This window comes from Mesoplodon bidens (genome assembly GCF_964165515.1).
Source record: "Mesoplodon bidens genome assembly, chromosome: X".
In the NCBI taxonomy this organism is placed as follows: domain Eukaryota; kingdom Metazoa; phylum Chordata; class Mammalia; order Artiodactyla; family Ziphiidae; genus Mesoplodon; species Mesoplodon bidens.
In genome coordinates, this window is record NC_138163.1 from 42,236,911 (window position 1) to 42,247,886 (window position 10,976).

At 39.5% G+C, this 10,976-nt stretch overlaps 1 pseudogene across 1 annotated transcript; it reads left to right on the top strand.

Annotated features, from left to right (window-relative positions):
* Positions 1 to 3,176: 3,176 nt before the first annotated feature.
* On the top strand, positions 3,177 to 8,503 carry LOC308609314 (SH3 domain-binding protein 5-like; annotated as a pseudogene). Its single transcript has 2 exons — positions 3,177 to 3,245; positions 7,265 to 8,503. The product of its transcript is annotated as an SH3 domain-binding protein 5-like (transcript).
* Positions 8,504 to 10,976: the final 2,473 nt, after the last annotated feature.

Genomic DNA, 10,976 nt, shown 5'->3' on the forward strand with positions numbered 1-10,976 from the left:
TAGAGCCCGTGATCCACAACTACTGAGCCCGTGTGCACAACTACTGAAGCCAGTGCACCTAGAGCCCATACTGTGCAACAAGGGAAGCTACCCCAATGAGAAACCTGCACACAGCAACAAAGAGTAGCCCCCACTCACCACAAGTAGAGAAAGCCCGCGTGCAGCAACAAAGACCTAATGATGCCAAAAATAAATAAATATTTTTAAAAAACAAAAACAAATACAAAAAACAAAAATGGGCAGAAAACCTAAATAGACATTTCTCCAAAGAAGGTATACAGATTGCCAACAAACACATGAAAGGATGCTCAACATTACTAATCATTAGAGAAATGCAAATCAAAACTACTATGAGGTATCACCTCACACTTGTCAAAACGGCCATCATTAAAAAATCTGCAAACAATAAATGCTGGAGAAGGTCTGGAGAAAAGGGAACCCTCTTGCACTGTTGGTGGGAATGTAAATTGATACAGCCACTATGGAGAACAGTATGGAGGTTCACTAAAAAACTAGAAATAGAGCTACCATATGACCAAGCAATCCCACTACTGGGCATACACCCTGAGAAAACCAGAATTCAAGAAGGGTGATGTACCACAATGTGCATTGTAGCTCTATTTACAATAGTCAGGACATGGAAGCAACCTAAATGTCCATTGCCAGATGAATGCATAAAGAAGAGGTGGCACACATATACAATGGAATATTACTCAGTCATAAAAAGAAACGAAATTGAGTTATTTATAGTGAGGTGGATGGACCTAGATTCTGTCATATGGAATGAAGTAAACCAGAAAGAGAAAAACAAATACTGTATGCTAAAACATATATATGAAATCTAAAAAAAAAAATGAAACATTGTCATGAAGAACCTAGGGGCAGGACAGGAATAAAGATGCAGAGGTAGAGAATGGAGTTGAGGACACGGGGAGGGGGAAGGGTAAGCTGGGACGAAGTGAGAGAGTGGCATGGACATATATACACTACCAAATGTAAAATAGATAGCTAATGGGAAGCAGCCGCATAGCACAGGGAGATCAGCTCTGTGCTTTGTGACCACCTAGAGGGGTGGGATAGGGTGGGTGTGAGTGAGGGAGATGCAAGAAGGAGGAGGTATGGGGATATATGTATAGCTGATTCACTTTGTTATAAAGCAGAACCTAACACACTATTGTAAAGCAATTATATTCCAATAAAGATGTTAAAAAATATATATTTAGGTATTACTTCATAAAAATATTGTATAAAGATATCATAATTATAAAAGGCACTGTACAAATTGGGTTAAACATTTTTATCAAAATATGTTAGAAAAGCATTAATATTTAGGCAGCATATAAAGGTTTCTACAAAACAATAATGGAATTCCTATCATCCCCAAATAAATGAAAGTTGGTGTGGCTAAAATATGTCTGACAAATAGATTTAAGGTAAAAAGCATTAAAAGAATAGGTGACTTCATGATAATAAGTTATTCAATTCACCGGAAAGATATAACAGCATTACACTTGTATGCTGTTAATGATAAAATCTCAAAATGTATCAAGCAAAAATTGACAAAAATTCAGAGAAGTAAAATACTCAACAACTATAATAGGAGATTTTATCATACCTCTCTTAGTAATTAATAATACAAGGAGTTAAAAATTTGAAAAAAAAACTTGAAAATTTGTAAGAAATAAGTTGACTTAATTAACTCACAGGAATATTTAGTGAAACATTTGTGGAGTGAACATTCTTTCAAATATACACATAGTCTTTATGAAAATTGAACATTACCAGCATCAGAGAGCAAGTCTTAACAAATGTCAAAAATACCAAAACCAATAGAGTATGTCTATAATAAAAAATTAGGCCGGACATCAATAACCAATGTGTATATATATGTAAGTTAAGAAATACACTTCTAAATAATCAATTGGTTAAGGATGAAATAAAAATGAAAGTAAGAAAATAGTTTCAACTGACCAAAATAAATTCTACATATCAAAACTTGGGATATACAGCTTAAGCACTATATACAGATAAATATACAAATATAAGAGAGGCTAAAAATTCATTATCTAAGGATACAATTTAAGAAGTTAGAAAGAATATGGATACTTCCTCTTTGCCACTTCTCTTGGCTTGTGGTTATCTCTACCCTTCAGTCCTCTTTTGAGGAAAGTTATATATGTATGGGTATCATGTACAAAAATGTACTTCTTATTGTGGGATAGCATCAAAAGTTTGAAAACTACTGGTCTAGTGGCTGAGTTGGAAAGTGGCATGGCAAACTAAGTACCTAGGCCAGCCTTTCTGCTGAAAACAAGCTAAAATGCTGGATAAAGTGCATCGATGCTCTGGCACAAAAGTAAAGAATATTTAGACTGAATAGTAATTGGAAACCCAGTGAGTTCATTTTAAGAAGTTGTTTTTGGCAGGAATCAAGATGGCGGAGCAGAAGGACGTGGAGCTCACCTCCTCCCACAAACACATCAAAAATACATCTACGTGTGGAGCAATTCTCACAGAAATCTGGAAACTGGCAGAAGAATTCTCATATTGTACAAACAAAGCTGCAAGAAAGATCTCCATGTAAATGGGTAGAAAGGAAAAAAAAAAGGCATTGGGTTGGGATCTGTAACCCTGGGAGGGATCTGTAAGGAAGAGGTCTGCAAGGGTGGACCTTTGCCCTGGGGATAGAGCAGTTTGAGACACAATGTGGGCATCCCAGTCCTGGTGTCCTGTGCAGAGCAAACAAGCCCTCTTGCCTGCTGGGAAATCTGCTGAGACAGACAGCAAGGCTAGAGACGCCTACACTATTTGTGAGGAGTGTGCACGTGCTGGCTTGCCAACAACCAGGGCGGAGAGAGCCATGCACTGGCGGCTGCCACTTCACCACACTTTCCAACTAAAGAGGCAAACACCCCAGTCCTGCTCACTCCACAACACAGCCCAGCACAAGATCTGGGCAAAGACTCCATCTAGCTATGCAGAAAAAGAACAGGGCATCTGAGGTGTGATCTGGGTGGAGCTGTGGAAGCCATTGTCAGTGCATGCATGGGGTGGTGCCACAAGAGCCTGCAGATGCTAAGGGCTGAATTTCAGGCAGACAGGCCCTAGGAGAGGATTCAATCTCGCTATGGAAAGACAGCCTGAAGTGCCTGGGGCGTGGTCCCAGTGGAGCAGCGATGGCCATCGTCACTGTGCTCAGGAATATGCAGCAGTTCAGTTCACCCCAGCTCTGCCCACTCCACACGGTAGCTGAGCGCTAGATCTGGGGCAGACAGGTCCTGGGAGAAGACTGCCACAGAGGCAGCAAGCAGCACAGTCACCTCAATTCCTACAGCCAAGACACCCCAACCCCAAGCCCCAGCTTACTTCACACCACAGCTGTGTACTAAATCTGGGACAAACACAGCAGAGAAAGAGATGCAATCCTGGGCTGCTACTGAATGGAACTGCAGATGCCTTCACAGGTGCTGCATAGGTCCTCTGTGACCACACAGGCCTCACTTGCTTCAGAAATCACCTATTTTGGGGCAGGGCAAGCACCCAAGGGCAATGGAGTCTGACTGAACCCGACCCTCAAGGCTTCTGCTCCAACAACTGGGGAACAGGCCCTACCCCTGACAAGGCAGGGATAGCCACAGAGCAAAGAGGAAGCCCCACCCAACATCCACTGCAGGGTCTAGACACCACAACAGAAATCACAGCCCCTATCAAGGGGATAACGGCCAGCACACCCTGAGGAAAGGTGTGGCTGGCAGCCATACCAAAACCAGCCCTTGTACCAAAAACACTGTACACTCACAGTCTACACAGGGATGCGCCCACATAAAAACACCCCTTCAAGACCACAGTAGATAACTGTTTCTCCTAAAATGAAAAGACAGAGGATCTATTTCTAATTAAAAGAACAAATAATGAAACAGACCTCACCAATCTACTAGTACCCGAGTTGAAAAAACAAAATCAGCAAACCTCTAACCATGTTTATCAAGAACAATTTTCCAAATAAATAAAACTAAAAGTTTAAAAATAAAGTTAGAAAAAGATCAGTATATCTGAATTAAACAAAAGCAGTTAACAAAAATAAGAACAGAAATTAATGATATAAGAAAACTAACAAAGAGATCAATAAAGCCAAATTTTTAAATATAGCAATAACATTTAGAAACCTCTGGAAGTCTAATGGAGAAAAAAAAAGGGAGTACAGAGACACACAAAAAAAACTTAGTAATTACATAATGGACTGAAGTATAGGTAGAGAGTTCACAATTACCAAGTGGTTATACAATTAAAATGAAAGGCAAATACAGTCCACCTAATGGGAGAAGATGATGCAGTATATGTAACTAAAAAAGATTCATTATCTATGACATATAAAGTATCAATATTTCTACAAATCTATAAAATAAATATAAACAATCTAATAGAGATAAAAGGTCAAAAGACTTGAACAGGCATTTCAGGAATAGGGAAAAGAAATGGACAGTAAAATTCTATGAATAGATGCATACACTTATTAAATAACCTGGAAAGTGTATATTGAAATCATACCAGTTCACACCCACCGGATAGGCAAATATGAAAAATCTGACATTGCTATTGAGTTGTGAGGATGTAGAATTTCTAGAACTCTAATGCAGTGCTTGTGGGAGTACAAATTATTAGAACCATTTTGAAAAAAATGATATTTAACATTATCTAGTAAAGTTGATGATGCACATATCTTTTTATGTAACAATTCCATTTGTAGATATAGACCTTAGAGACGTTCTCACATATAAAGACAATGTGGCATGCAGAAGAACGTGAATAGCAGTGATGTTAGAAACAAAACACTGGAGACATCCAAATTTACATCAAGATCAACACTGATAAATAAATTCAAATGTATTCATACAATGGAAAACAACATAGCAGTGAAATTGAAAGACCTTCAGATGTATGTCTCAATGTGGGTGAATCTCATAAAGTTGAATGAACAAAGTGAGTTGCAGAAGAATACATATAGTCTGATCCTATTTCTACAATTTACATACATGAAAAAGAGTATAATATTTTGGGATGCATATCCAAATGGCAAAATTAAAATAAAAATCAAAGCCATTATGAATAATATTTAGAACAGCTATTACCTCTGAGAGGAAAGGAGAGAGAGGAGTATGATCGAAGGGTACACAAATGGATTCAAAGGTACTCATAATTTGGTGTATTGGATGCTGTGTGTTGGGTAAACAGTGCTCTTTTTAGAATTTTTTTCATAAATTATAAGTAATAAAATGTTTCACACTAAAATATAAATAAAGCATTATAAAATAAATTATCTGAAATTGTCCAGAGTTCACTTCAAATTTCTTAACGTTTCGTAGATGTTGTTTACTAGCAAGTCCATATTAAAGGAATACCGAAAAATTAAGAGATTATTGTATGAGGTGATTCTAAAGTGACCTTGATTCACCCTCCTTCAGCTAATATGTTCATCTGTTAGGCTTGTTCAATAAGATATGTCTGTAATTACCATGCATGAGTTGCTGCTTCCAAGTGGAAAAGGAAGATGACACTGGCTATACTTTGTTCTATACAAGTAGCCATCTACATGCTTTTTCCTTTTCATTCTGACCTAAAATGGAAATTTTGAGATAAATTTTCTTTTTGATTAAGGATAAAATATTATTGTCACAAAGTCACTGAACCAGAACTAAGGATCCAACCATAGAGACGCTAAGTAAAAGCTATATTTATTTGATATACTCATGTTTTCTCTGTATATTTCAAGGCATTTCTAAATAACTTCACTAATAATTACCACCCATTATTAAGAACCACTTACTTTTCCCCAGTGAGCTGAAATCAAGTTTAAAAAAGATATCATGCAAGAAAAAAAATCCCCTAGAAGCTGTTCCTGAAAATTAACTTTGGTTTTTCTGAGATCCTTTGGGATACTAAATTGCAAAAATAAGCTCTAAAAGCATTCCTCTAAATTCCCCCAATAATATACCTGAGATTAAATCAAATGAATCATACTTTCCCTGATAATTATATTATTTTAGTAAGGTTAATCTTTAAGTAGAAAAGAATGAGTGATTTTTGTTGCTTCTATCATTTCTGTGAAATAATCATTTTCAGAGCTCAAAGATGGGCCTTGCCATTTATAAAATCCTATCTGATTTAATAGAATGATATTTCTAATATTGCTATTTCTAATATTGACTTCTACACAGAGTAAAATAAAGTGGCTTTCTTCTGAAAAACTCCAAATATCAAATAAAGAAGTCCAATTTCCAATCTGTTATAAATTTGAAACTAATTTATCAGGAAACAAGAAGTCAGATTGTAATGTAGAAAGAAAAGAAATTACTAATATGAGCAAATTAGATAAAGAAGCTATTCATATACTTTAAGACTCTTGACATCTTCTAATCAGGCTATGGAAGAATTTCATATATCTCTTGGGCAGTGCTTTCTCCTTGATATCCATAATTTTGTCTTCCACCCCATCTGCATCTTATTATTTCATTCAGCATGTGTAGGGACATAAACATCATGTATATCTTTACAGCTTGTCAATGTATCGTGTTGACATTAAAAATCAATCTTTGGTGATAGAGATTAGAATAGTTATTTGTCTGCATGGTGGTAGAGGGTAGCAGGGCAAAGGTACTGACTGGAAATTTTTGTGAGGGACCTTTTTGGGTGTAATGGAAATGTTCTTTATTTGGTCTGAGAGTAAGGCATATATATTTGTAAATATTAATTGATCTGTACACTTAAGGTTTGTGTATTTCACTCTACATAAATTTATTCTCAGTAATGTATTAGCAAAAGAAAAAAAAGAATATAAATTAGAGTATCTTGATTCATGGTTTCCCTTCAGATTTAGAATATAATCCAAATATTTTATGGCTTGTGAAGTTCTACGTAATCTTGTTCTTATATGTCTGTCCATCTTCCTTTCCTGACACTCTTGTTTTGCTTACGTTTTCTTTGGCCCTGTGGTTCTTGCTGTTCTTTTTTTTTTTTTTTTTTTTTTTTTGCGGTACATAGGCCTCTCACTGTTGTGGCCTCTCCCGTTGCAGAGCACAGGCTCCGGACGCGCAGGCTCAGTGGCCATGGCTCACGGGCCCAGCCGCTCCGCGGCATGTGGGCTCTTCCCGGACCAGGGCACGAACCCGTGTCCCCTGCATCGGCAGGTGGACTCTCAACCACCGCGCCACCAGGGAAGCCCTTGCTGTTCTTTAAAACTACACAAGCCAGCAGTGCCTCCTGATAGCGCCGGGTGGGGCGGAGCCCGCGGCCACCACTCCCCGTGGTCCCTCCAAAGGGGGACTCATACTCCGAGGAAGAGAAAGAGGGGATGGAGCCGGGGCGGGAGGAGGAGGAAGGTGGATCCCTGGATGCAGGGAGAACTGAAGACATTCAATCAATCCACAGATGATATCAACAGACGCGAAACTGAACTTGAGGTTATCTGTCACAAGTTCCGCTCTGTTCTGGTAGAAGCGACGGTGAAACTGGACAAGCTGGTGAAGAAAACTCACACAGCTGTGGAAGACCCGAAGCCCTACTGGGAGGTGCGGAGGGCGGTGAGGCTGGCTCAGCTGGAAGCTCTGAGAACCACGCAGGACCTCCTGAGCCACCACGGAGACTATCCCGCTGGCTGAGCAGTGCCTGCTGGAGGATGGCAAGCGGCAGTTCGACTCGGCCTCGCAGGAGATGCTGAATCAGCCACGCAGAGGGTCATGGAGGCGGAGCTGACCAAGACTGCACAAGGAGTCTGCGGCCAGGTACAGCACGGCCATGGACCACACGTGGCAGCTGGAGGACAAACGCGAGAAGATAGTGGACGACCTGCAGGCCAAGCTGTCATGGTGAAGGGCGAATACAAGATGGCCCTGAGGAACCTGGAGACGATCTCGGACATGATGCATGAGCAGCAGCACGCCAGTGCGACTGGGGCCTCGCAGCCGTGACGTCAGGGCCAAAGGTGGCAGCGCGACCACAGAGAAGCTGTTGGGGCGCAAGCCCGAGCTGGATGCCGTTTCTGTGGCCTCCGAGGCTTCTGAAGATGACAACTGTAGCACCTCTCTGTCCGAAAATGACTCGGAAACCCAGTCTGTGTCCAGCTTCAGCTCAGGACCCAGGAGCCAGTCTGAGATACCCGACCACTGACCAGATCCCCATGGCTGTGAGGTCCGGCAGCCTGGACCTGCCCAGCCCCGTGTCCGTCAGAGTTCATGATGATGTTCCCGGTGCTGGGCGAATACAGCAGGACCTCCTTCCCCAAGTGTGAGGTAGAGTGAGATGACAGGGCAAAAGGGGCAGGGAATAAAACAAGTGACAAAGCCAACAACCAGGACGTCAGCAAGCAGTGCCATGGCAAGATCCAAAGCAGCCCCTCCCCACGAGGGCCGTGACTTGGAGGATGAAATGCTTGTGGCAACTGTCCCTCCAGTGCTCAAAGGGCAGAGACGGGATCATCCCTGACATAAAAATGGTGCAGATCGGCTGATCCATCACAGCTCTGGCCCAAGTGCATATCAATATTTATACATGAAACTATATGGAAAACATTGTGCCACTTATCACTTAATATGTATGTAAGCCCCCTACATACCAACCAGTTCCCTTCCACGAGCACAGTTTGTAAGTCCAATTTGTTCATAAGTCCGATAAAGTTAGCCTAGGTACCCAACTAACACAACTGGCTATGTAGTACTGTACTGTAATAGATTTAGACTTTTCACACAAATAATACGTAAAAAACAAACACAAAAAATAAAGAGAACATTTTAAATCTTTACACTACAGTACCTTGAAAAGTACAGTACAGTACCAGCTACATCACCACTGCTTGCTTCCAGACATCCTGGGCTTGAAATAAAGATACTGTACTACCGTACTCTATACAGTAATGTAAAGTACACAAAAAACACAACCACTTGTAGAAGATGCATGCACATGACAATGTACGCCAGACACGTGAACTAACTTAGGTGACTGGACATGTGAACACACATTCTCATCTTTGAAAGTTCGCAACTTGAAGGTTCGTATGTAGGGGACTTACTGTATGCCAAATCTTAAGCATTTCCTCTAAACTGCACTAATGAAGTTTCAGTGACATTGAGAGCTATGAGACACTGATGAAAGAAATAAAAGATGACACAAACAGATAGCAAGATATAACTCGTTCTTGGATTGGAAGAATCAATATTGTTAAAATGAGTATACTACCCAAGGCAATCTACAGATTCAATGCAATGCCTATCAAATTACCATTGGCATTTTCCACAGAACTAGGATATTGAATTCTTGTTTAGGCATTTATTTCTTTCAACACTTTAAATATTTTATTGTACTCTCTCTTCTTGCTTTCTTGGTCTCTAATGAGAAGCCTTCTGTAATTCTTGTCTCTATAGAAATATCATGTCTCCTCCTCACCCTCACCCCAGCCAACCTCTTTCAAGCTGTTCTCTTTGTATTTGCTTTTCTGAGTTTTGAATAAGATATATCTATGTCTGGTACTTTTGGTATTTATTCCTCTTGGTGTTCTCTGAGACTTCTTGGTCTTCAGCTTGGTGTCTATCATTAATTTTAGTTACAATTATGTCAAACACTTCCTCTGCTATATTCTCTCTTCTCATTTTTGCATTCTAATTATGCATATGTCATATCTTTTAAAAGTGTTCCATATGTCTTGGATGTTCTGTTTCTCAATTATTTTTTTATTTGTATTTCAATTTAGGAAATTTCTACTCACATATCTTAAAGCACACTGATTATTTCCTCAGCTATTTCCAGTCTCCTGATGAGCTCAACAAAGGCATTATTCATTTCTGTTACAGTGTTTTTGATTTATGGCATTTCCTATCGATTCTCTCTTAGATTTTATATGTCTCTGCTTACATTATCCATCTGTTCTTGCATGCTTTCTATTTTTTCCATTACAGCCATTAACATTTTAATCATAAGTATTTAAAATTCTCAGTATGATAATTTCAATGTCTCTACCATATCTGAATCTACTTCTGATGTTGCTTTGCCTCTTCAGACCATGTTTTTTACTTGCCTCTCAATATGCTTTGTAGTTTTTTGTTGAAAGCTGGGTATGATGTATTAAGTAATAGGAACTTAGGTAAATAAGCCTCTACTGTGAAGATTGGTGGTAATGTGACTAGAAATTGCACTTTAAAATTTATTGTCGCTATAGGTGCCAAAGACACTTAAAGCACATGCAATCAGTAAAAAAAAATAAACTAGACTTCATTAAAATTAAAAGCTTTTGTGCATCAAATGACATTATAATAGTGAAAAGACAACATTTGCAAATCATTTATCGGATATCATATGAAATCATATATCATATATCTGATCATCATTTATTTTTTAAGACTCCTATGAAGTTATTTTAGCCAGTACTTAGTTTAGAAAAAAATTATTTCTGTGGGAGAACAAGAGCCTGAAGCTTCCTACTCTGCCATTTTCTGATGTCATCCCAAATTCCAAGGTTTTTAAAGACTGTTACGCCTTCTTTTTATGTTCTAGGTTAAATATCACTGCTTTAATCAATTATACTCTAAAAGTTGGCAACATCTATATATTTCCCCATGATTCCTGATAAAAAGTGAAGTTTGGTGATTTCACTGACAGATTTGTTCAGAGCAGGTAAATCCTTTATCACCTTATACACACGTTTCTTTCAATTACTTTTTTTTTTTTTTTTGCGGTACGCGGGCCTCTCACTGTTGTGGCCTCTCCCATTGCAGAGCACAGGCTCTGGACGCGCAGGCTCAGCAGCCATGGCTCACGGGCCCAGCCGCTCCGCGGCATGTGGGATCTTCCCGGACCGGGGCACGAACCCGTGTCTCCTGCATTGGCAGGCGGACTCTCAACCACTGCGCCACCAGGGAAGCCCTCTTTCAATTACTTTTAATGACATTTTAAAATGCTCTTCAATGATGATTAGTGTTGAAAGACCAGAA